Source organism: Pistacia vera, unplaced genomic scaffold, assembly GCF_008641045.1.
Source record: "Pistacia vera cultivar Batoury unplaced genomic scaffold, PisVer_v2 Contig388, whole genome shotgun sequence".
In the NCBI taxonomy this organism is placed as follows: domain Eukaryota; kingdom Viridiplantae; phylum Streptophyta; class Magnoliopsida; order Sapindales; family Anacardiaceae; genus Pistacia; species Pistacia vera.
The window spans coordinates 1-27,500 of NW_022196210.1; the positions used below are offsets into that span (position 1 = coordinate 1).

Genomic DNA, 27,500 nt, shown 5'->3' on the forward strand with positions numbered 1-27,500 from the left:
CTTTGGTCAATCCCACCGCCACACGCCTATTAATTAAAATAAAGCAAAGGGAGCATAATTAAAGGTTAATAAAGCCTTAATTAATTATAAGCGTCATTATCTCATTTAACGAAGCTAGTTAGAAATTACTTATTTGTTGAAACGTGGCCCAGTATCTTAGTCGGTGATATGATATCGACGCTATATGACTAAATTGACAGCTCATAACAATTTAGTAGATTTCCTTTATAATTTTTTTTCTTTAAACTTGTTTAATTTAGATGGGTATATATTATAATATTTTTGGGTTGTCTTAATATACTTTCCAAAAAAACACTGTTAACAACACTAAGGACCGTTTGAATCGGGGATATATCAGATAATTAGGATAATCATTATTTATTTTACAAGATTCTTATGTTTGGTTTACAAGTAATAAAATATTACGATAATCTTTTATTACAAATTAGTGTTTACTATTGATAATATGAGGGGTAATCTTATTACCTTGTTAGAGGATATTATTAAAATATTATTGGGATAATCTAATTTTTCTATCTATTTTACCCTTAATTAAAAACCTTTTCGGACACAATTACCTTCAAATGTCTACCAAATAACAATTACCTAGCCCTCTTATGTTTGAAAAATTAGCTAAAACACCCCAACCACAATAAAATTTAAAAGTTAACAAAATATCCCCAGCTACTCAAGACCACCACCTGCTATGACTCACCATCGCCCGCCACCGACGTCAATCGTCGTAATGGTACACAACCAGCGAAATCTAGCTGGTCGTGAACCGGTAAGGCCTTTTTCGGCCATAGATCATAAATCCATGGCCGAAAACAACTAGATTTGACATTTCTATGGCTGTTTCATGACTAAAGATATGGCCGTAAAAAGACCAGATCTGTGGTCGTGAAACGGCCACATCTTTGGCCTTGAAATGGTCATAGATTTGGTCGTTTTCTAGTCATGAATTTGCGATCCATGGCCATTTCTGGATTTTTCAGTGCACGGTCGGCTATATACGACCAGTCGTACGCCATTTTGTCGACTGCCGACGGTGGCTTGGGTTTCAAAAAATAATAATAAAAATAATATTATAGTAATATTTAAAAATAAGGATAATTTAGTAATCTATATAACATACCTACTCATTTATCCTCCTAACCAAACATATTATTCACCAATTTATTCGAACCAATCAAAAATATTTTTTAAATATTTTTAATAATCTTTAAGGTAATTTTTTTTTGTTAATATAATATATTTTTATAATAAAATATTATATGATCCAATTTTCATACATATTATGTGAAAAGAAAAGGGGTAAAAGAATGAATTCAAAGGAAGTCGACAAGACATGACTCTCACTTTCAGGCAAGATTTTGTTGGAAATCCTGCTGGACTGACTCACACGGTGTTAGAAAAAGAACACCGCGTCTGCCTACAGGTTACGCCGAAATGACTTGGCAGCTTCAATACAAAAATTCTGACTCACTCACCATTCACTACCCTGAAACTCGGTAAATTTGTACATAATTAGAAGTCGAATTTGTGAGAAAAATATAAATTTATAATTTATATAGGGTGTCAAAGTTAATTTATGCGTACCTTAATTAATTTTAAAGGGTTTATTAAACACCTTAAAAGTCTAATGAATCAAGTAAAATTTTATAAGTAACTATTTTGTGAGATTCGAGTACAAAAACTCTAGGTAACTTAATCAAATGACTAAAATTTTATTGTCTGATCACAAGATAAGTGATTAATTAAGGGATATGTTATACTATAAACAAACAGACAAAAAAAAATTTATTACTTTATGTATTATGTTTACAAGAAGATAAAAAAAATATATATATTTTTCAGTACATCAATATGATCAATATTATACTTAGAGATTTTAATAAGTAAAAATATAGTCTAAACATTACAATACAATAACAAATTCATCCAAAAACTTGTTAACCCAATTCATCTGATGAAAAGGCTTGTATTGCTAATAATGAGATACATGCCAGCTCTCTAAAGACTAAATTTGTCTTAATATATAATTAATTAATTTACTTTATAATATAATCATCCAACTTTCAAATTTCCCTTTTGGTGTAATCTAGTTTCTATCAAGTATCAATGAATTTCCCTTGTAATTCCTTCAAGATTATTCCAAAAAATAATACTCAACAACAAAAGTAGATACATTGAATTCAACCACAATACTCTATCAATTAATGTGCGATATTATTAGCATGTCATTTAATTAAGTACATTGAATATGTCCTAACATTATTCTGACCCCTAAAACACTTGAAAGAAACTCACAAATCAATCATAGAGCGGGCTTAAGGGAATATTAGGGCAAAGGCGACAAAAAGTTAAATTAGTTATTTTTTAAAGGCCAAACGACATACACATACCCAAGGTTTGGAGAAACAACAGACTGATACCCAAAAGGTTTCAAAAAGACAAATTAATATCTTTTGTTAATGAAAAGACTAAAATACCCTTAAAATAATATAAGTCTATTTTTTTAATTACGTTTAAACCCCTTAAGTTTATTAATTTCATCAAATACCCCTAGAAAAGTTTAAAAATTAACAAAAACACTCCCACCCACCCATACTTGCCAGATTCCAGGGGCCATCGCTGGTGGCTGTCGGAATCTGTCACAACGGTCTACGTCACACTGTAAATGATCGATAATTCACTGACCTAGCCTTTTCCGGCCAGATCCACAGTGGATCTGGCCGGAAAAGGCCAGATCTGACGTGAAAATGCCAGATTTGGCCGTCGTTGACGGCCAAAGAAATGGCCGTCATTGACTGTCAACGACGGCAAATCTTGGCCATCGTTGACAGACAACGACGGCAATTTCTTTGGCCGTCACTTTCCGGCCAAATCTGGCCTTTTCCGGCCAGATCTGGCCGAAAAAGGTCATATCAACGCCTTACCCACCAGATCCGACCAATCTGTGGTGTAACACAATTTTCCGACAGATTCCGGAGGTGGTGGCCGGAATCTGGCACGGCCGGTGGTGGGGGTGTTTTTGTCATTTTATAAAATTTTTATGTATTGGGGTATTTAGTTAAATTATCAAACCTAGGGGGTTTTTAAAATATTTACAAAACTAAAATATCAAATTTTAAGGGTATTTTAGTCTTTTCATTAACAAAAGGTACTAATTTGTCTTTTTGAAACCTTTTGGGTACCAGTCTGTCGTTTCTCTAAACCTTAGGTATGTGAACGTCGTTTGGCCATTTTTAAAACTAGGTTTTTTGTAAATTAAAAAAATAGTAAATAATTGTTTGATTAGACATCACATAACTGAAGATGACATCTTGCAATCATAATTATTCACTTTTGACTTGTGTATATAGAATTTTTGAAGTGTAATATATTATATATCACTTTTAGTCACAGAATTATTCAAATAATTATTTGATATTGATTGATTGATTGTATATCAACTTTTATTGCTTTAGAGCATCGTTAAACATTAGACAAATTTGAGCATTACAGCTTATATATTTGCTTTGCTATTGCAAATTTACTGTTAACACTAGTCACTATAATTAATTTTGGTTATTAATTAATATCAAAAACTATATAGCTTGATCAAATTCTCGCGTCATTTAGTCCTAACTTTATAGATAGAAAAGTTAGTGGAAATTTCCGAAAATAATATAACATATGTTTGTAATTAACAATTTTAAATAATACTACAACTACAAAGAATTCATATTGAATCTATTATACAAAATTAGGTATCAAAACAATATAAAAATTCAAGTTAATAAATATATATATATTAAATGATGGTAAATGACATGACAGTGTAATAACATTATTACGTCATTTTGCATGTAAGACTTTGTATAAACTATATTATTCATCTATTTTTTTTTCTTTTAAATAAAATAACGAAAAATTAAGTGATAGATTGGGACATTTAATTTGTTGAAAATTGTCATAGGTATGATAATAAAAACTGTTAGATTTGTAATATCAATTATTTTCTATCATTTTCATAGCTAAATCCAAAAATATAGTGGATTATTATTAGACTTTAAACTCTTCCAATATCAAGACCAGTCATCTGATTAGAACTTTACCCCCCATTTGGACTGACCTCAAGCACATGGTATGGATTCAATGTAATTTTAAGAGGCTTGTGCGGTTGACAAGAATAACTTTTGACTGAATTAGAAAATTAAAATTGGGAAGTGGGGTTTGATTTCATCAAATTGACCAATGATATTTTCTTGTGGTGTCAGCAAGACGCTTAATCAGAATTAGAATTGAAATTCCAGGGAATTTCCATGTCGTCATTATGAGAATTTTCCTTCGTTGTCACATGGTGAGATGGCATGGGCATGCAGTTTTCTGGGATCCACGTGTTCTTGAATTTGGCAGGAAACGTAACAAGTACGGCATCATAACCAAGTCAATCATTTTCATAGCATATAATTCTAATTTAATCACTTTCTAATTATTTTTTATGAATGAAATATATCCGGCAATATTAATTCTATTTTTTTTTTTTGTAATTTTAAAGTTCTTAAGTTTGGATATCTTAATTTTATCATGATCAAGTTTCTTCACGTTAAGAAATTATTTAAAAACAAAATTTAAATCAAATTAATTGCATCAAAGTATTATAAAAAAATTTCTTGTAACATTTTTCTTATATTATAAAACTTGGTTTGGAATATGAATTTTATTGACGGTTGTAGACGTAAAAATCTACCTGTACGGAAAGAGGGGTCTGATCCCGCGAGGTTGAAGCCACTAGCGATCTGATGTACCTGCACACGTAGGAAACACACACGTGAAGCGAACGGGAAACACCGGTGTGGTGTTTGCCGTAGGCACTCCGACGCTCAAGTCAGCAAGGTTGAAAGGCTAATATAGTGTGGACTAGGGAGTAAAAGGTTACCGGAAGTCTAGTCGAGGACTGTGACTACGGCGGTGATGTGAAGCTCTCAAGTCAGAGCTTTTAGTGTGAAGGTCGAATGTAATGTCCCCTTTGTGAGAGGGCTGGCCTCTGCTTATATAGTGGTCGTTTGGTCTCCCAATCCTGGTAGAAGTAGGAGTCCTAGTATGACGCTGATACAAACCCTAGAAGAATTAGGGCCGTGGTAAGCTGTCTTACCAGTGTCCGGATAGGAAGGTGATTCTGATTAGGAGAGTAACTCCGAGTATGAAAGTGATTAGGAATAGGAAGGTCACCTTGAATGGGAGATTGATCAGGAGTAGGAAAGGATTCTGAGGGGGTTGTGGGCTCTGGATTCGCCCATGGACCTAGGAAATGGACCGGGATTAGGAGGCTCATGCCCACGTGGTTTGGGCTGGCTATATCTTGTACCGAATGGGCCTAATCTGGTTGGGTCATATCGGGATTAGGCCTGGCTTCTTCTTCAGTGTCGAGCCTGTTTTCCTATTCGGGCCAAGGATGATTTTTGGCCTTAACAATTTGCCCCCCACTCTCTGAGTTAAAGAGTTTCAGAGAGTAGGAAGCGATCGATGGGCACTCGGTCTCCCTTCCTGGACAGCCGATTGTCGGCGTAGCTAACCAATTTGATGTAGGTGATTCATAGTTAAGGGTCGCTCGGTATCAAAGCTGATCCGAAATGTGCAATCACCCCAAGAGGGTGTGCCCGATCGGTGTGAAGGGTCGAAGGGACTGAGATAACGAGACTTCTGGGGCTCACGTGCTCGTTCAGTGTGTCCTGCCGACTGGAGAAGTGAACTAAAATCCCATGACAGGGGTATCCGCTCGATATGTCGGGTCGAATGAGTTGGAGACGATGTTAAATTAAAGGTTCATTCGGTTGGGGTACTCGGGTGATCGAGTGGGATGGAATCGGCTCTGCCGACTTGTTAGACCGTAAGGCTTGCGCTTGTGACTCCACAACGCTTTTTACTAGATGCCAAAGGGCTAAACAAAATGCACAAACATTTGACCCATGGCTATCCACTCGTTCGCTATGGAAGACTAAATGGACGAGGCCCCTTGGCTTGATCACCTCGAGGGTGAACAAGTGTGAGACTACTCCTAGCCAATCGCCCAGATTTAGAGAATCTCCTGGACGTGAAGCATGGGAGTGTAAGCTTCGTTGCGGGAGCCTACCTGTTGCAATGTGCTGGCTCGGTTGGGTAGGAAGGGCGATTGAATCTTTTAGACATGTTAAGTTTGTGTGTTGATCGGTGGCGGGGGGCGGGGTGAGTGGTGATAGTCAAAGTTTGAAAAGACCGGTCGGTCGATCGGTCGATCGGTCGATGGCATAGGGAGAGTGGTGATCCAATACTTGGTTCTTGGGGAAGATGGAGTTGAGTTGGTCGGTCGGTCGGTCGGGTGGAGTGGTGATAGTCAAAGTTTGAAAAGACCGGGTCGGTCAGCCGGTGGCATAGGGAGAGTGGTGATCCAATACTTGGTTCCTGGGGAGGATGGAGTTGAGTCGGTCGGTCGGTCGGTCGGTCAGTCGGGTGGAGTGGTGATCCAATACTTCGTTCTTAGGGAGTTAGGATGGTGCAGTTGAGTCGGTCGGTCGGGTGGAGTGGAGATCCAATACTTGGTTCCTGGGGAGTGAGGATGGTGGAGTTGAGTTGGTCGGTCAGGTAGAATGGACATCCAATACTTGGTTCTTGGGGAGTGATGGTGGAGTTGAGTCGGTCGGTCGGTCGGGTAGAGTGGACATCTAATACATGGTTCTTGGGGAGGATGGAGTTGAGTCGGTCGGTCGGTTCGGTAGAGTGGACATCTAATACATGGTTCTTGGGGAGTAAGTATGGAGTGGAGTCGGTCTGTCGGGTAGAGTGGACATTCAATACTTGGTTCTTGGGGAGTGATGGTGGAGTTGAGTCGGTCGGTCGGTCGAGTAGAGTGGACATCTAATACATGGTTCTTAGGGAGGATGGAGTTGAGTCGGTCGGTCGGTCCGATAGAGTGGACATCCAATACATGGTTCTTGGGGAGTGAGGATGGAGTGGAGTCGGTCCGTCGGGTAAAGTGGAGGTCCAATACTTGGTTCTTAGGGAGTGATGGTAGAGTTGAGTCGGTCCGTCGGGTAGAGTGGAGGTCCAATATCTGGTTCTTGGGGAGTGATGGAATTGAGTCGGTCGGTCGGTCAAGTTGAGTGGAGATCCGTGGATTTAGTAGGGTCAATCCGAAAGTGTAAATCCGTGGATCGAGCGGAGTCGATCCGAAGGTGTAAATTTGTGGATCGACCAAGGCCGATCCGAAGGTGTAGATCCATGGATTGAGCAGGGTTAATCCAAAGGTGTAAATCTGTGGATCGAGTAGGGTCAATCCGAAGGTGTAAATCTGTGAATCAAGCAGGGTCGATCCGGAGGTGTAAGCTTGTGGATTGAGCAGGGCCGATCCGAAGGTGTAGATCCGTGGATCGAGCAGGGTCGATCCAAAGTTGTAAATCCGTGGATCGGGCAGGGCCGATCCGAAGGTGTAAATCCGTGGATCGGACAGGGCCGATCCGAAGGTGTAGATCCATGGATTGAGCAGGGTCGATCCGAATGTGTAAATCCGTGGATCGAGTAGGGTCGATCCGAAGGTGTAAATCTGTGGATCGAGCAGGGTCGATCCGGAGGTGTAAGCCTGTGGATCGAGCTAGGCCGATCCGAAGATCGAGTAGGGTTGATCCGAAGGTGTAAATCTGTGGATCGGGCAGGGCCGATCCGAAAGTGTAAATCCGTGGATCGGGCAGGGCCGATCTGAAGGTGTAAATCCGTGGATCGGATAGGGCTGATCCGAAGGTGTAGATCCATGGATCGAGCAGGGTCGATCTGAAAGTGTAAATCCATGGATCGAGCAGGGTCAATCCGAGGGTCTAAATCCGTAGATTGAGCAAGGTCAATCCGAAGGTGTACGTACGTTGATCGGGCCGGGCTGATCTGAAGGTGTCGTCGTGAATCGAGTAGGGTTGATTCGAAGGTGTACGTACGTTGATCGGGTAAGGCCAATTTGAAGGTGTCCGTACGTTTATCGGGCAAGGCCGATTTGAAGGTGTCCGTACGTTTATCGGGCAGGGCCGATTTGAAGGTGTCTGTACGTTTATCGGGCAAGGTCGATTTGAAGGTGTCCGTACGTTTATCGGGCAAGGCCGATTTGAAGGTGTCCGTACGGTTATCGGGCAAGACCGAATTGAAGGTATCCGTACGGTCATCGGGCAAGGCCGATTTGAAGGTGTCAGTATGTTCATCGGGCAAGGCCGATTTGAAGGTGTACGTACGTTTATCGGGCAGGGCCGATTTGAAGATGTCAGCACGTTTATTGGGCAGGGCCGATTTGAAGGTATCCTTACGTTTATCAGGCAAGGCTGATTTGAAGGTGTCCGTATGTTCATCGGGCAGGACCGATTTGAAGGTGTTAGTACTTTCATCGGGCAGGGCCGATTTGAAGGTGTAAGTAATTCATCGACCGAGGTAGATTTGGAGACGAAAACTTATGAATAACACTTCATTAAATATTTGGCCATAAGGCCGACTATCTAAGAGGAGGTGGATAGGCCCACTCATCCTTTTTAAAATGAAAAAATGAAAAACGAAAAAAAGACAAGGTTCACCTAGAAGTAGTAGCGTTTAAGGTGAACGACATTCCAACTGTTGTTGATGTGTTTGCCATCGGGGGTCTGGAGTTTGTAGGCGCCCTTCCCTGCTTCTTTGGTGACCTTGTAGGGCCTACAATCGATCTGAGCTCTGGCCTCCTATCGTTTTGCATTCAGTCATACCTGGCGTGAATTACCTGATTCATCTCATCTTTCTCCCACCTTATTTGAATCGTTGCTCTGGCCGAGGCGTCTTCCATCGTGGTGCAACCTAGCTTCGTCAGTTCTTTGTATAGTTCACCATCCGGGAGGAGACCTTTTTTGAAGGCGTCTACGGCTGTCTCAGGGTTACAAGAAGGGATGGAAATCTTCTCTTTGTTGAATCTGTTGACATACTCTCTCAGTGGCTCTCCCCTCCTCTGGTATACTCTGTATAGATCGGCCGACAGCTTCCCGAGTTTCTTGCTGTTGGCGAACTGCTCCATAAAGGTGTCGGTGAGCTGAGCGAATGAGTCGATGGAACCGTTCGGGAGATTTGTGTACCACTAGAGTGCTGGACCGGATAAGCTTGAACCAAAACTCTTGCACATGCAGGCTTCCCTCAACGCTCGGGGTATTGAGACAGTGAACATCCGTTGCTTTTACGAGGCTATGTAATCATCTAGGTCGGTTATGCCGTCGTAGGGTTTCATGTTGGGAATGGTGAATTTCTGGGGCATATCAGCTAAGGCGATCTCATCCACAAAAGGTGAATCAGCGTAACAATGGGGTCTGCTCTTCTTGGTTGGGACCAACATTCCTGAAATGCGTCTCATCACTGCCTCGACATCGGCCAGCCTCTTGGCCAGTACTTGTTCCATAGGAGAGGGGGATACTACCGGATCATCCCGTCTTACTGGGTCTGCTACTGCATTCGTTCTCGGTACCTTCCGTTGGGTCATCCCTCGGGGGGTGGTCTGATAAATCATTCCGTCGTGCATTCCTTGGTAGCATGGGTCTTCGTTCATCCTTTTCGGTTGGATGACTCCCATTGTCACTGTTCTATTATTCCGCCCTACATGAATGGTCAGGGGAGTCGTCTGGTAGTCGTTCAGTCTGTCAGGATGGATGAGCTCGAGTGCTAGAGTTGGTTTGGTTTGGCCGTTCAACCCGCGAGGGTGAGCCGAGCTGAATGGGGTTTATGTTTGGGTTGTTGACTGGAGGTGGAGCGGGACGGTAAGGATGGGCTGGTCTTGCGGATGCGGGCTCTCTGTTACTGGATCCTCTTGGTCACGAGGCTGGGATGGATCGGCTGGATGGTGTTCTGTTGGCATAACTTTGTCCCCATTAGTCAAAACGGGGTCATCGAGCGCCAGTACGCTTAACGGACGAGGCCCTTTACCAGAGGCCGAGGGGCAATGCTCTGGTGTGGAGAGAGGTTGCATGGATGGGATAAGGGCGCGGAACCGATTGGGGGGTACTTGTTTGGGCAGAAACTCGAGATCATATAATTGACTTACTTTCTCCTTTAGAGACTGGTTTTCAGCCCTAATGGATGCGTTTTCGGCTTCCAGCATGGCCACCTTGTCCGAGTTTTGTTGCATGAGAGCGGTCAAAGCCTCCAGTCTGACCTCGAGGCCGGAGTTAACGTTGTCGGGATTGTCAGCCATGGAATATTCCTTCACGTAGCAAGGTTCGTCAAGCCGAATGATTGATAGAGGCCCCACGGTGGGCGCCAAACTGTAGACGTAAAAATCTACCTGTACGGAAGGGGGGTCTGATCCTGCAAGGTTGAGGCCACTAGCGATCTGTTGTACCTGCACACGTAGGAAACACACGCGTGAAGCAAACGGGAAACACCGGTGTGGTGTTTGCCGTAGGCACTTCGACTTCAAGTCAGCAAGGCTGAAAGGCTAATATAGTGAGGACTAGGGAGTAAAAGGTTACCGGAAGTCTAGTCCGGGACTGTGACTACGGCGATGATGTGAAGCTCTCAAGTCAGAGCTTTTAGTGTGAAGGTCGAATGTAATGTCCCCTTTGTGAGAGGGATGGCCTCTGCTTATATAGTGGTCGTTTGGTCTCCCAATCCTGGTAGAAGTAGGAGTCCTAGTATGACTCTGATGCAAACCCTAGAAGAATTAGGGTCGTGGTAAGCTGTCTTACTAGTGTCCGGATTGGAAGGTGATTCTGATTAGGAGAGTAACTCCGAGTAGGAAAGTGATCAGGAATAGGAAGGTCAACTTGAATGGGAGATAGATCAGGAGTAGGAAAGGATTCTGAGGGGATTGTGGGCTCTGGATTCGCCCATGGACCTAGGAAATGGACCGGGATTAGGAGGCTCGTGCCCACGTGGTTTGGGCTGGCTATATCTTGTACCGAATGGGCCTAATCTCGTTGGGTCATATCGGGATTGGGTCTGGCTTCTTCTTCAGTATCGAGCCCGTTTTCCTATTCGGGCCAAGGACGATTTTTGGCCCTAACAACGGTGTCAATAAATTGTTTATTGGCCCATCTAACAATAAAAAACAAAAATTAATCAAACTTTTTTCTATTAAAATTTTTAAAAGTTTATCTTTTAATATTTATCGGTAATAGTTAAGTAGAGTCTAGAATTAAGAAAAACATAAGGACGCGTACATTTGAGAATGCCATTAATCTAATAATTCTTAAAATTCATACAGTTCGGACTAAATATATGAAGAATTTTCGGACTTTAAATAAAGAGTTTGATGTAGTTGCATTCCTATTTTCTATATATAAAATTAATTAAGTTTAACCCTAAAATTTATTGAAAAAGTTACGAAAAATATTTTTGTGAAACATATTTGAAAAAGGATACTCCCTTGGTAATCATATTTTTGTTATAATTTTAACCCTAATTATTAAAAATTTGGACAATAATGCCCTTGTTTTGAAATTATTTTACCCGAACCCTATCATTAAAAATTTACCCCTAAGTAATTAAAATTTTGGACAATAATTCCCTTGATTTTAAAACAATTTACAAGCCACCCAATAAGACCATCGGTCGATGTGGCTGGAATAGCGCATGATCGGTTGGATTTGGTATGTCGTACGTCGATCTAGTTGTTTTCAGTCAGATTGATATTTGTTAATGGCAATAGATCAAAGAATTTGGTAGGAAACGACCATAATAGATTTGGTCGTTTCTGGCCAGATCGGCACACAACTGGCCAGATCCGACTGGTCTTGCGTTGTTCCGGCATCGGCAGTCGACCGTTGGCGAAGTTGGCTAGATCTGACCACCAGTCTTGGATAGTTTTTTTTAGTTCAAGGGTATATATGTCTTAAAAATTTTATATATAAGATAAAATAGTCAATTAATATTTTTGTAAATTGTTTTCAAAACAGGGGCATTATTATCAAAAAAAAAAATTAATAGTTAGGGGTAAAACTGTAAGAAAATTAAGATTTTCAAATAATCTTAAAATACCTAAGAAAATAGTGGTATTCAAATTATAACCTATATAACCAATAGTAATTATTATTGGTTTTGGAAGATTACTAAAATCTTATATTACTTGCTAATTAAACATAGTAATGTAAGTAATATAAGATGACATTACCTCATTAATGAGAGATGACCCTGTCGAACCGATCGTCACGGTCACAAAATCAAACCTAAGTACCGTAGTTAGTGGTAAGAAGGGTTGAATCCATAGGGAGCAAAGACTAATGATCTAATATATATCTGAGTCAACGAAAGGGAAATTGGCAAATTGATTGATTAAAACTAAAGAAACTAATTAATAGCAGGAAATTAAAAGCATCAAATAAACTGCTAACTAAAACGCAATATTAAAAGTGTTGCCTCTACGGATTCGGTTCGACTCAAGACAAATTCTCACAATTCCTCCCCTCGCTCTTCAATTTCCTAAACCTACAAGGCTAGGCAAATCAATAAAAACATCTCCCGACAATCTAGGTATAATCTATCTTGTCTCCTCGTCGTCTTAGTTACAGATTGATTGGTTAAAGACTATCATTGACTAACCGGAAAACGCTAAACCCTTAAACACCACTAGTTGATACAACACTAACAAGTACAACTTATCAACTCGTATCATCCAATCAATCAATTACACAACAAATGCATTCCTAGTAGAAATGGTATTAAATGCTAATACAACTTGATTGCAATCAATACCGAAGCAATTTAAAGCCATAATCAACATTCAATAATCTCCAACCGACATTCAATTATGCAAAAGTTGTATATCAACAAAAGTTCTCAATGGACATTATCAATTCAGCACATCGAGCGTCAAAATAATATTAAAGCATCGCAAACAAACTGAAACGAAAACAAATATAATCTAAATACAAGAACATCGGGCTCATCCTGATCTCGCTTACATCGTAACAGGCAACCGAGAGCTCAGCCGCTCATGGTGGTGTCAATGAAGGCTGGAATGTCGGGAACGAAGCTCGTCATGACGAAGAGGACGTAACCGACAACGAGATGGCACACTTCGTGGGTGGAGAAGACGATGAAAACACCCGGAAGATGAAGGGACACAACTCGTAGGAAAACGTTAGTGTTCAGCGGTGGTTCCCAGCGAACGGTGGCAAAATGGAGATCCGAGGGTATGGGGAGAAAGCTCTCGAGTTGGGGAGTCTGTCTATTGGTTAGGAAGTCGAGGCAATGCCGGAAAAGGAGCGAAAAGATGTCAGGAAATCAAAGAGTCACATTTTGGGAAGTGTTGATTCACGCCAAAAAACAGCCAAATCGGTGGCAAGAAAGCTCGGGGAAGGTGAGATGGAATAGGGGAAGATGACCCAACACTCGGGAAGTCAAACCATCACCAAAAAAGGGTGAAAACAACCCGGGAAGACGAAGAGTAGCGTGACTTGGGGAGGTGAAGCGTCGTTCGACCTTGGCTCGTGAAGGAGATGATTTTGGAAGGTGGAAGCTCGCTGGAGCTTGATCAGTGAAGGTGAAGGGTTTTGGTGGCGGCAGCCACCAATCTACGACCTTTGGCTTCATTTTATGGTGAGGAAAGAAAATATCATTTAGTCCCTATATGAATAAAAAGTGACAAGATCAACCCAAGTGTTTATGACAATTTGTCCCCTAAATAGTGTAAATGAGAGAAAACCGACTCTAATTAACAAATCACACCCAATATCAATTTACACAATCTTAAAATTCATTCCAAACATGCACAAATTGTAAAGAAAAATTAAAATGTATTTTCATTAATAATCCATAATTTCTTCAGTTGTTCTTAATATAATTTCAATTTAATTACACATAAGGTCCTTTATCAACAAAATATAGTCACTTTCATAATTCTAATAACCCCAACCAAAGAGCCCTTTTATATTATTTGTATACCGAATAGGAAGTTAAAATGACAAAAAATATATTTTTAAGGGTTATTTAAGAAGAAAATAATTAAATATGTAGAAGAGGAACATAACTTGTATATTGAAAAATTACGTAGGCTTTTTTTTTTGCACATGAAAAGAATAATATTATCATTTTGATATTAAGAGACGAATATTGGATTGGGATTTCTGCTACATGCAGAAATCTCAAATGTCTTTGATGAAGTACATTATGATTTTCCAGTGCCACATTATATCATACAATATATAACAACTTATATATAACCGAAGCCAGTATAAGATTTTCCAAAATTAAAAAGGGAAATTTTTTTTTTTTTTTTTTTTTTTTAACTAATACTCTACAGAGTAACCACAATGAACAATAAAAAAAATTATCAATGGAAATAATATCTTTAAACTTTTAAGGGACGATAAATTTTAATATCTTTTTCATCTAAACAAGTATAGGGATTGATTGTTACAATCAACTTGATAGAATTTTGATACATCTATCTATCCTTTGTAAGACCTTACATTATATTTACATATTTATTGATTGATGAACTGGACCTACGACGTACGACACATGATGATCATTTATTTACATATTTCTTGATTGGTGGACTGGACCTATGACGGTACAACATTATGATACGTTATTTTCACATATTCCATGAGTGATGGACTGGACCTACGACGGTACAATGGATGTAAAGTGTAAACTTATTCAGATATCAAGGTTAATCTCTCCGATAAGCAATCTATGCAAGTTTTAGGGATTTGTTGAATAAACCTTATATAAGTAGAATTACCAAAGATCAATTGAAGTTCATCCCAAGATATCGGATGATGATATTTTATAATAGTTCATAAGAGCCTTGCAAAATACATTGATTGAATTATCAAATAAAGTATCCATCAGGCCCCTTATTTTGTTATAATAAATAGCTTCTCTTACCCCATCCCAGAACCAATCAATTTGCTCCAAATCCCACCACAATTCATTATCAGAACCAATTGCCATGTTACTAGTTTCTCCGTTTACAGATTGTTGAGCATGGTCTCCTGAGGATGAACTCTCCATGAGCTTGTTCTCTGGATCGATTTGAGCGTTCGATGATGAGATGTTGTTATTAACTCATTATCATCACTGTTGAACTAGCCTTGGCTCGCCAATTTAAACTGCTGCTCTGCTGCCGGGTGGTGTGGTGACGTCGGTCAAAGTTCCGCAAGCATTTGGATTTCTTGTACACTCGGCACAAACTTAATTCTTGCCTTACCTGCATGCGAAGATTTTAAAGAAATCAAAGATAATTATAACTACTAAGATCTAAGAAATTAGATTATTATAGTGTACATTATTTATTCCATTGGTTAATTTTCTCAACATTATTTTTCTAACAGGCTCTCTATCATAAAACTGGATTTTTTTTTTTATATATATTTTATTCAAGGCAAACATGGCGATACGAAATTCTGACATTTGGTTTTGATACATGTTAAATTAATACTCTACCTAACTGCTTAGTTAAAAGGTATCCATCTCTTTCTATTATATAAACCTTTGGTATAGGGACGCTAGTCGTAAAGACAAAATGAATGAGATAGATACGGAAAATAATGACAAAACACAAATTAAAGAATACTATAATTTAGTTTAATTGGTTCGAATTTTACGCATGATCACAGGCCAAAGACACTAAGAATTTTACTAATAAACAAACCGATCACAACAAAAAACCTCACTTGTAAATATCCGAACAATCATTCTTAACGTAAGAATATCAACCAAATTCTCACCTAATAAACTAATTTCTTTTCATGGCTTTCTTGGTTAAGATTGTTAATCCGAATTCTATAGTATACACCAAACTTCAAACTAAAATGCACTTTTATTTTCCTAACTCACTTAGCTTTCTCTTCAATCTTTTAAGCTTAATGGATTGAAGATTTGGAGATTACTTGTCAAGCGTATATTCTAGTGAATGGGACATAACTGCATATCAAATTGTGTACAAAAGTTGGATATTAAGCCTCCATCAGCACTTTGAACACTTGGGAAAATAGAAGTGACAGATGTGCTCCCCAAAACATGCATCTATTAGCCAAGCAATTAATAACAAGTCAAGAAAGGAGGGAATGAATCATAATAAAACGCACGTTTTCTACCTTCGCTTAATATTCAAACAAGGTCTTGTAAACCCTTAAATAAGGAAAACGATTTTTTATCTTCACTCGAGAGTTCTCTACTTTTACAATCACATAATTGATCTCCGAAAAATGGAGAAATAACATATGAGATAGTCTCACAACATCATCATCCTAATAATAATTACTATCATGATTTATCAATAACACCTTTTGATGGATAACAGAAAAAAAAATAAAAAATTACCACTTATATATGTAATTAATTTTGGATAGTCTTACTATATCAGTATAATGATTTGTAGACCTTCTTAGGCAATTAAGTTTTAATATTTTCACGATCAACTATGTTAAAAAAAATATTGTTAAGTTATATATCAATTTCAAAGTTTCAACTATGAAATTAACTAATCCGTCTATCTAAAAAAACATTGTAACGGGGTTATAATTTCTTACAAAAAGAGATGAGTGTCGGATTAGGTTAATCGGATCATAATTGGCTGCTTGTAACTATTAATGTTTTGGGTTAACACATGATTATTACCAATAAAATTATATTGCAGCCATTTGCTAGTACCATATAAATTATTTATGTAATGAAACAAATAATTATCATAATTTAATTATTACATACCGGTGGAGTTGCAGAGGTAGATGCGGATGCTTCCTCAATGGCTTTGTACTCGTTCATTTTCCACTCAGTTTTTCTTCCAGACGGAGCTCTTCCTCTATAGAAAACCATCGTTCTCTTTTCTCCAACAGCGCGATTTGAAGAGTAACAAAACCAGGTGATCCAGTTGCTTTCCAATACCTTCAGTTGTCAGTCTGTTTGGTCTCCCTCCGCGTGCTTCGCTCTCTTGTCTTGGAATGAAAAGAGAACCATTGTCAGGGTCTCTATGGCACAGGTATTGGGAAAATTCTGGATCAAAAATAAATTCAAAATAAATAAATAAATGTGAGTTTCATGATAATAAAACCGCTTTCTAGCTAGCCCTTTTAATTCTAAATTCATACTCAATTTCCGTTTAAAGATTACAAGTTCGGTACAAAAAGCATAGATCTACTCAGATGCTATGTTGAATTTTAATACTCATAAAAAGTTCGTACTCCCCAAAAAATACTAGAAGAAAACACGTATAATTATTCTGGAGTTTTGAGCGATCGTTCTTCAAACGTTTTTTTCTTCTTGATTTTGTTTGTTCTCTTCAGCTTCAAAAAAGAAAAAACAAATAAAATAATATTAAAGATTTATTAAAATATTTTAAGATGTATTTTCTCCTTCTTAATGACATTGTTCCCAGATACTTCAAATCTTTTTTTTTAATCTGAAAATCCTTATTGCTAACTTCATCTTCACAATATATCATGAGAAAAAAGTCAAGATTGTGGTGATAGATAAAAATTAGACAAAGAAAATCCTTTTGTTGAACAATAATAAATGGTGGTACAAAAAACTTTAAAAGTTATCGGTGGGCTTCATGTCAAAAGAAAAAAAAAGGAATTCTAATGATGAAATGGGGTGCAAGTAATTCGATATCTGAGCTCAACCATCTGTTTTTAAGAAACCTGCACTAAAAGCGATGATCGAAGACAAAAAGCAAAAGCAATAATTTAAAATGAATAAGAGATGAAGAAATAAAGATTTACGTGGAAGTTCCATGGATTGAAATCGTATATATTGACGACTGGTATAACCCGGTCCATAAGACGGTTCAAGTCGTCTCTGGTACCTTGAAGCTTGTGATGAAGATAGAAGGAAACCAATTCTTCTTCTGTTGGGTAAAAACGAAACCCAGGTGGCATCTCATCTATCATGAGATCAGAAATATATTTAACTACATTCGTAATTTAACTGGGATTCTAATATAAGTTCAGTTTTTCAATGGTGGTTTGATTTTCACGAAGAGTACCTCGTTATATATATGTAATTAAGGGATGGATATGATGAAAAAGTTAGGCAAGTGAGCGCATAATAACGGAGAGATTGAGACTACTTGGAAATTCCAGGTTTTTGTGAAGAATGTCCTCCCTTTCTCTCAGTACACGGTATCGGTCAATGGTGAAAGTTCACACTCTTATGCATACCCTTTTTCCGTAAGATTATAGTACCCTCTCATTATATCTCCGACATAGTAGTGTTAACCACGGTGTCATTATACCAACAATATTATAAATTTAATAATATTACGATTACAACTTCTTCTTGCAAACTTTTTTTCATAACTCTAACGTGACTTTATAATTGACTAACTTATAATGGGTCTTACCAAATAATTATAGTTAACCAATTATTGACTGTCACTTCAGAGTTATGAGAAAAATTTTATAAGAAAAGATATGAGTATAGTATTATTCTATAAATAAGGCCAATTCTTTAAACCTCTAGATTTGCTCAAACCTGAAAACCCTCTCAAGTCCACATACATGCGAAACTCCTATCATTGTCAGACGTTAAATATTTGCTTATAACCAAAAAAAAAAAAAAAAAGGATAATTATCTTAAAAACCTCTCTTAGGCATGTGTTATGACCATCTTACCCTACATCTGACAACTAATGGGATTTTGTTAACTCTGACAAATGTTAGGGGGTTTTGTATCATTATTGATATTTAAGGTGGTTTTTAGATCTAGATAAACCCTGGGAGGTTTAAAAAAATTATCCCTTATACATTAGTACAAACTTATCGTAAAAATATTTAATTTAAAAATTATAAATTAAATTAATGAAAAAGAAAATTGTTGAGACTCTAATGTAAACATAAATACAAGGTAAAGGAGCGTGGACCCCTTGAAATTTGAAAATTCATAAAATATCCCTTAGTATCCTTAATTAATTACGTTGTGCCCTTGTAGAAATGGATAACAAATTAGAATATCCAAAATACACGTTTTTTCCCTATTCTGAAAATACTATTATGTTTTATTCAACTTTTTAAAACCTCCTAAGTTTATTAATTTAACTAAACACCAAAAAAAAAGTTTAAAATTGATAAAAACACCCCTACGCACCCACATTTGTTAGATTTCGGCCACCACCGCCGGCAAGTAGCCAGAATTTGGTATAATAGCTCATTACCGATTGGATCTGGCCGGTAGTACACCGATTTATCATTTATCGATCAGATCTTTGATTGTAGCTAATCTTCAACAACGACCGAGATATGGCCGTCGTTGACCATCAACGATGGCCATATCTTTGGCCATTATTGATGACCAAACGCTGTCAGATCTGGCCTTTTCCAGTCAGATCCACGGTGGATCTGGCTAGAAAATGTCATCTTGGCGCACGACCGACTAGATCCAACCAGTCCTGCGGTGGTAGCGGCCGACTGCTGGTATTTAATGGGTGAGTGGGGGTGTTTTTATAATTTTTAATATTTTTATTACAAGAGTGTTTAGTAAATTACTAAACCTATGAGGTGTTTTTGTTAATTTTTAAATCTTACCTCGTCATTTCGACCCAACTCTAAAAATATCAAAAATATTATCTCAAATACTAAAACAAACGTAAATTCCGCACTCTTATGCAAACCATCTTTATTTCGGATAAATTATAGTACCGTCTTATTATTAACAAGAGAATTTATGCTATCATAGTGTTAACACAGTATTAACATATCAATTGTATCACAAATTAGTGTAAATGTATTGTATAAATATTCAAATTTAGAATTAACAATTAAATTAATTATAAGATTGATGAAAAAGAAAATATTCATACTCTCAATGTCGAAGTAAGGGGGGATAGGTCCTCTAAAATTTGAAATTTCACATAATACCCTTTATATTCTTTAATTGCATTGTACCCCTTTAAATCTGGATAACTAATTAGAATAATGAAATTGCGTATGAAAATGTACGATTAGTTTTGTTTCTAATTTGTTGTACGTGTTTATGTTTTACTTGATGTATATGGATAAACTAATTAGAATAATGAAATTGCATATGACACAAGTGAGAACTAGATTTGTAATACAAATATGCAATGGTAAACTTATTGGAAAAGAGTAATATTATAATTATATTTTTATTTTATTTTAATTGTGACTTTATTCTTATATTGTTATGTCACATCAATCAACCTCATTTTTTGTGTATCTATTTTGTTGACTTTTTATATCAATTCATTAACCATGTCTAGTTACGTAATTTAAGTTGAATATATTAATTACATGTTTAAATTAACTCAAAGTCTCAAACATATATCATATTCTTTGATTAATACACTCACAAATCACAGTATCGTTTCAATGTTTCTAAAATGTACACGAATTTCAAAGAATTGCATTATATATCCGGTTTCTTATAATTATAAAAAGATCTCGTTAGTTTGTGTCGACTAATGTTAATTAAATTTTGTTTATTAGTATTAGTTTGCGCCAATAAACGGAATTTTGAATTAAAAAAAAATACTGGTATATAATCAGATTATATCTTGATTTTTTTTATTCATAAAGTCTTGCAGGTCTGCTGCTTCTTATATTCGAGATGAGTTAATTCTTACTAACCACAATATAAAGTCCGAATTTTAAATTCACACTTTTTTTTTTTTTTTTTTTTTTTTTGAGCTATTGGACAGCATTTCTGAATCCAAAGCCATTTGTTTATTTTTTAATGTTTATCACATTGAAAAGTAGAAATTGACCTTGACTGTCAATTTTCTTTTTCTTTTTCTTGGAACCAAAACTGAAATTGCATGCAGCACGTTGATTTACAATTTTGCTGGTTAATATATTTATTTATTGAGAGAATTTTTTTTTTTAAATCATTGGGGTATCCGGATCAACTTGCGTGCACTTTAATTAATCCTTTGGGACCCTAAAACTAGATATGAGAATTAGGCCTAGACCCAAAAAGCCCAGCCCAAAATATCGATCTTATAAGGACAGGTCCTAGGACCAAATCAGACACAAGGGAGGAGGGCCCTGGCCCAGGGCCGATCCCTCCTCCAAGACACGATCCCAAGCCCGGGCCCAAACCCCCTCCCCAATTTCCTTTTAACCCCTATAAAATATCCAAAATCCCCTATTTAATATGAATTTGACAATAAATTTAGGGGTTAAAATAAAATTTAACAAAAAAAATTGTCCTGGATCGGTCCTATAGGCCCATGATCGATCCTAGGGACCTGTCTCGACCTTGAGAAATCTCATGGGCTTGGGCCCTCAATGGGCTCGGACTTCCACCTCTATTTAGAACTGTCAGCCAAGTAAGAGCCTTAAAGGCTGTCCCTATTAATGCATGGGGGAACTTGAATTCAAGAACTCATGAAACCTCCTTCTGCTCGTTTACCATCAGGTCACTCGGTAGTGGTTGAGAGAAAGAGAAATTATATTCCTTCCACATTTTCAAAGACCATAATACCTGTAATGACTGCTTTATACTAGGGTACTCACAGAAGTATATCAAGTAGAATACATGTATATTTGCAAAAGTACATGGGCCCAAAATTTTCTTTTATTACATATAAACATTCTTTATACAAAATAGAACATCATTTACAAAATGCCATTAAAACAGCAGACAGTGTAGCTATTGCTCCTCGCTTGCCGACGCCCGTCCAACTGAGTTCTCACCTAGATCCTGCATCCACAAAAAAAATAACGGGGTGAGCACAAAATAATGCTCAGTAAGTAAATCCTTTATGACTGTCCCCGTAACTTCTTTCTTTTAATTCTTTCCTTACACTTTTCTCATCTCATTTATTATTTTCTCTTTCACACAGCTCTCGCTTCCTTAACTTCTGCTATATGTCACGGCCTCATCTTATCGGAGGCACGGCCGGGTGGAGTTCACACAGCATCAACCCACTCTTCGTGACTTTCGGGTGGAGATCACAAAGCACCAACCCGCTTTTCATAACTATTGGGTGGAGATCACAAAGCACCAACCCATTTCTCATCACTATCGGGTGGAGATCACAAAGCACCAACCCCTTTTTCATATTTTCTCATTCTCTCTACTCTTAAAGTAGTTCATACACATACTTCTCTACTCTTTCTCAAGCCACTACTCAATGCACAATTACTCTTTTCCACTAATACACCCATGAAATGCCAACATACAATGTTGCAAGAATTAAGGTTTACTACTCATGGCATTTCATGAAACAACTAATGTGCATACAAAAAACTCTACTTTATCTATGGTTCTATCCCTCTTTTGAACCATCCAAAATGGGAGAAATCTCCCTCACAGAGATATAATTCCTGTCATAAGATAACACTTCCAAATAGATTTATCAATCTCCTCCAATTTCATCTCAAACTACCTCCTCTCATCACTACATATTCATCATATATTAACACTCCTCATCAATGAAGTGTATCAACAACCATACAACAAATACTCATCTCAACCCAATTTCTCAATAGCATAACATACACATACATATATAAATCTCTACTAAATCTCTATTCACAAGATTGCTCAAATTTCAACTTCGGTTGGATTTACTTACCTTGTAATGGAGAGATCACACTAGTACTTTCCTTTCCTGTAAAAGCTTGTCTCTTCTTTACAACTTTACACAATAAAACCACAAGAGTTTAATATACAAATATAGGCAAAACTTTACATCTAAAGCAAGAATCCTTACCTTAGGATGCCTTAAATGAAGGTTCTACCAAAATCCAACTAAAAAACCTTCAAAGATCCTTGAAAGATGGAAGGAAGAATTGAGAGTAAATGGTGAAAGAGGATGGCGGTGGAAGAAGAATGAATGAAGGGTTTATGAAGCTTATTCCCTTTTTAGCTCAAAATATATTCATTCATTCCCATATTGCCCTTGCTCTTTCTCCAAAATTCCATCTTTGTCCTTTATTCATTACAAACACACCCCCGCTCTAATATATTCTCCATAAAATTCTCTTACATTTTACTTCCCAATTTTCCTGCTAACTAAGGGTAGAAAAGTCATTTCGCCCCTATGGAAGAATTCTCTAGAAACCTCAATACACATTTTATTCTGCTCTTCGCCGCGGCGAAAAATTATAGAACCTACCTCTTTGGTTGCAGAACCTTGTCGCCGCGGTGAAGATTATTCTTCGCCCCGGCGAAGTCTATAACACCAAGATTTCGCCAAGTCTTTACACTTTCAAGGCAACCACTCAACCAAACCAAAACATCTATTCAACCAAGGGCCAACCAAACAATATGAACGATATACCAACTCAAATAAGAGCTAAACAATAAACATTAGCTACGTACCTCAAGTGGGGCGTTACAATACCCCTTGATATATAAGCAACCAAAACTTACCCTAACCCTAGCTCTTTTCTCCTCACATTCAAACTCTAAATAAACCCAAACTCCCTCCATTCATCAATCAGAATTTTCACCGTGATTAGAAGTGCATTTGATGGAGATTAGAAAAAGGCAATTTGCTTAGTTTAAAAAGGTAATTATTATAATCTTTATGATAGATTATTGTTACAGTTTAGGTAAAGATTATGTTAGGTATAAATTTGGACAATTTTTTACTGTTGAATGTTTGTTTGGTAGTTTATTGCTTGATTATTGTAACTTGAGTGTTTGTGAAAAGGTGGTTTTGTTGTTTTGTTAGATATTAACATATTCAGGGGGCATATTCAGGCACTTTTACATATGAATATATGGGGGCAGGGGTTTAGGGCATGTAAGTAATGACCCAATTTGGGGTATTGATGGTTTTAGGCGTATTCAGGCACTTTTATATAACATTATTGCTTGTTTGAAACTAAGTTTTTTTTTTATGTTTATTTCCAACATATATGTTATTATATATTGTTTTCATGTGACTAAAAATACAATTTACTACTTTGTAGAGGGGTAAAATGACAATTATTAATAATATTTTCATAACACCGGAAGATGTGAAGTACTACAGAGCATATGTTACCAATTGTGGCAAGTTATCACCCCTTACTTGTTGAAGAAGATCGGCTACTTTGAAAAGTACCTGAATCGTTATTCAAAATGGTAAATTTTGAGGTGATGAGGTTACATGATGGCATACCACAAGAAGATACAAAGTTTGATGACTGTGGCATATTTACGTTTAAGTTTATGGAGTATCTTATGTATAGCAGCTTGCTTTTCCTATATTGAGAGACTTGGTAGACCCATTTTTAGGAGACATATTGCGTATTCTATTTTCCATAGAGTAATGCCTATATAGTAGTTAATTAATAAACAATATAATTGTATATGCTTTTATGGAAGTTTAATGATAATATTTGTTTTTATATATGATGTTTTCCAATGGTATGGTTCATTATAATTATGGGTATCATTTTTTTTTTAAATTGGAAACTTAGAATTACGCTGATTTTCAGAATTTAGAACACAAAATAAACAAAGTGTCAATTCAACCAACAGTGTCCCATAGTGCTCGATGCATATCAATCAAGCATTACTCCAAAACCCATAATACCCGACATAGACTAATATTGCTCGATCCACCTTGTCAAGTGTTTCTACTTCAAATGTGCTTATTGTATGGGCAAAAATCCGTATGGGGCCCAAATAAGGTCAAACTGCAATTGGCTCTACGCCATGACCCACAAATGACGGGCTCTACTAAAGTTGGTATGTTCTACAGGCGGCCCATTCACTCCATAAGCCAACCCACTCCGCGAGCTAGGTCACTCTACGATTTGGGTTGCCCTACGAATCGAGCAAACCTACGATCTAGGCCACATTACGAATCGATTGCTCTATGAGTTGGACTATTCCATCAGTCGCACGACCCGACGTCGACTGTACGGATTGAATCCCATGATTGAATCTCAACTAAACTCTGGATCTCCAGCCACGTAGCGTGATAATCAGCAGGGAATTACATCATCTTTACCAAGTCAACAAAAGTAAAGTCGGCATTGACTCTCCAATGGGACTCCGAACCTATGGAAGTTCTAACTACTCTAGCTTCCTATAAATACCAAGGTCGACCCTCTCAAAAGGGACCTCAAAACATACTCTCGACCAACTATTTAGTGTGCACTTCACTCCCCATATTCTCACTCTTGCCCTCTTATATAGTCGCCAATTCACACAGTGGAGTTGAGTTCCGACCACTCTATGACACTTGTCGTGCCATAGCCTAACCTTCATGGTGATTTCTATCCACTCTATCTCATTCATCGCCTATTTAATTCTTTTTCAACCGTGCTGACTTAAGCGTCGGAGTGCCTACGGCCAACACCAGATCGTTGTCAAAGACTTTGTGTTCACCCTTCCTTTCTTTGTGTCTCTACTTGCAGGTTGTCAATGCCCTCATCCTCACAAAGATCAATCATAGGATTTTCTACTGTATACACTTATACCCTATTATTAGGTGCTTATCGGACTGCTAAAAATGTATGCCTGGTTGTCAAGTATCAGCCACCAATCATTTTTTACATCTAGCGTAAACCCAACTGAAACTACTTCAAATTCATAACCTCAAGTATTTTATATACATTCCTACTTACAAATTAACATAACAAGCATACATGTTATCCTAACCAATCTTATATATAGTTTTTAATATCAAATCTATAAGAAATTTTCAATTATATACTAATCTACCAAATATTTCAAATCATAAATAACAAACATATTGGGTTGTGACTTCTAATGAACGAAAAACTCAATATATGAGCCAAATAATGTCTTCTTCTCAACATTTTCAGCTTCAATAATGTTAGACGTTGTGAGAACTTGTCTGATGGTGTGAGCACTTGTTTTTAGTAGAGAAAAATTGAAAGAAGAGAAAAAAGGTGTTAGGCTAAGTGTTAATTGGAGAAGAAAGGGCCAATTTTGTCCAAACTGAGACAAAATATGTGAATGGGATATTTGGTAAAATTTTTTTTTTTTTTTTTTTTTGGGTATTTTTCAATTCAGACCCTCAATTAGGGATATTTAATCAATGTTTTAATAACCAATCTTGGGTAAAACCCAATAAAGTGGTCAGGTCCTAGGTTGATTGGTTGAACCGGTTTGACCGGTGGTTTAAACCGATGTCCAAAGGTTTGAAATACAACAAAAATACCCCTAAAAATTACATATAAGTCCTTAAAAAATTGAAATCTTGCAAAAAAACCCAAACACTATCGCTAGTGTTGACAACCCAGGCCAAATAGAATATGTTTCTGACGACGACAACACTTCCATCACCGCGAAAACACTCTTCTTCGCCTCCTGACCAAAACCCATCTCACCCCTCCCCTGTTCGCTACGCCAATCATTAGCAACAGGTTGCTATTTTGGCCGATTGATTTTGCCCTTTTCCAATCGATTTACTCAACAGAAATCACTCCCTTCACCACCTTTAGATTCATGACACTCCCTCTCAAGAAGCCCCAACATAATTGTCATTGTATGCTCACTGATCGTCGTCCATAATTCGAAGGGTTTAGGGTGAATACTTGAAAGTGATGACCCGTTTGGCAAAGGCTCGAGTTTCGATTCCACAGGTCGGGCCAGGTTGGGTATCAAAACACTAATTTAATACAATTTCTCTTATTTATTAGATAGATATGAATTAGAAAGAAATAAAAATAATAATGATAGTAAAAATAAACCATTAACCAGAAAAGGTAAAACTCTTTTTCTATTAATCTCCTATTTAAGTTGACCTCTTTTTTTTCTATTTCTTCTTGAAGCTATTAGCCATTTTCTTATTTAGGGTTTCGGGGTAATTTAATTTCAATAACTAGTTTACTTTTAAAGAAGCAGATAACTAAGTATTATTTTATTTGAGGATATATAGAAGCCGATTCAACGGCTATCAAATAACAATAGATGTAGAAAAAGTTTTAGGAGAATTGGATTTTCGACATCATTATTACTTTAATTTTAGTATTTATAATTTAATAATTAAAACTTAATTATATAAATAATTATTTAACCAAACTACAGTAATTTATATTGATAATTACATGAATAAAATAAATAAATTTAAATATAAAAATTTTATTAGAATAAGATATAAAAAGCATGATACGCTCATACCATCAAAAATTAAAATTTTTCCACAATGATACATTAATTTATGATAAATATTTATTATAGATTGATATATAATTAAACCAAATCTATGCATTAACTTCTTCTTCCAAACGACTTTTCAAACTAGATATTATATTACGCCGCTTAATTATCACATGCATCAAAGAGAGATTAGAACATGAATAACAGCTTTGTACTAATAATTGGACGATATGCTATATAAGTGTTGGTATGGTAGGTTTACCAAAGCATGACTTTAGTTAAATTTCCACAACTTTCCAGAAAGCCATATCTATAATTAATAGCTAAGGAATTTAAGGTCTTTGAAATTTCCATGAATTTCATTTAACCAATCAAAACTATGTAACATGACGTTGAATTACGAATGCTGTCAAATTGAGTGGAAGCTTCCTCAAGATTCCTCCAATTAATTAATAATTCCAAAAAAAAAAAAAAAAAAACTATCAAAACAGTAAGCAACCCGTCAATGTGTATGGAGT

At 37.0% G+C, this 27,500-nt stretch overlaps 1 pseudogene; it reads right to left on the reverse strand.

Moving 5' to 3' along the window:
• Window positions 1-14,227: 14,227 nt before the first annotated feature.
• LOC116140928 lies at window positions 14,228-17,843 on the reverse strand (annotated as a pseudogene).
• Window positions 17,844-27,500: the final 9,657 nt, after the last annotated feature.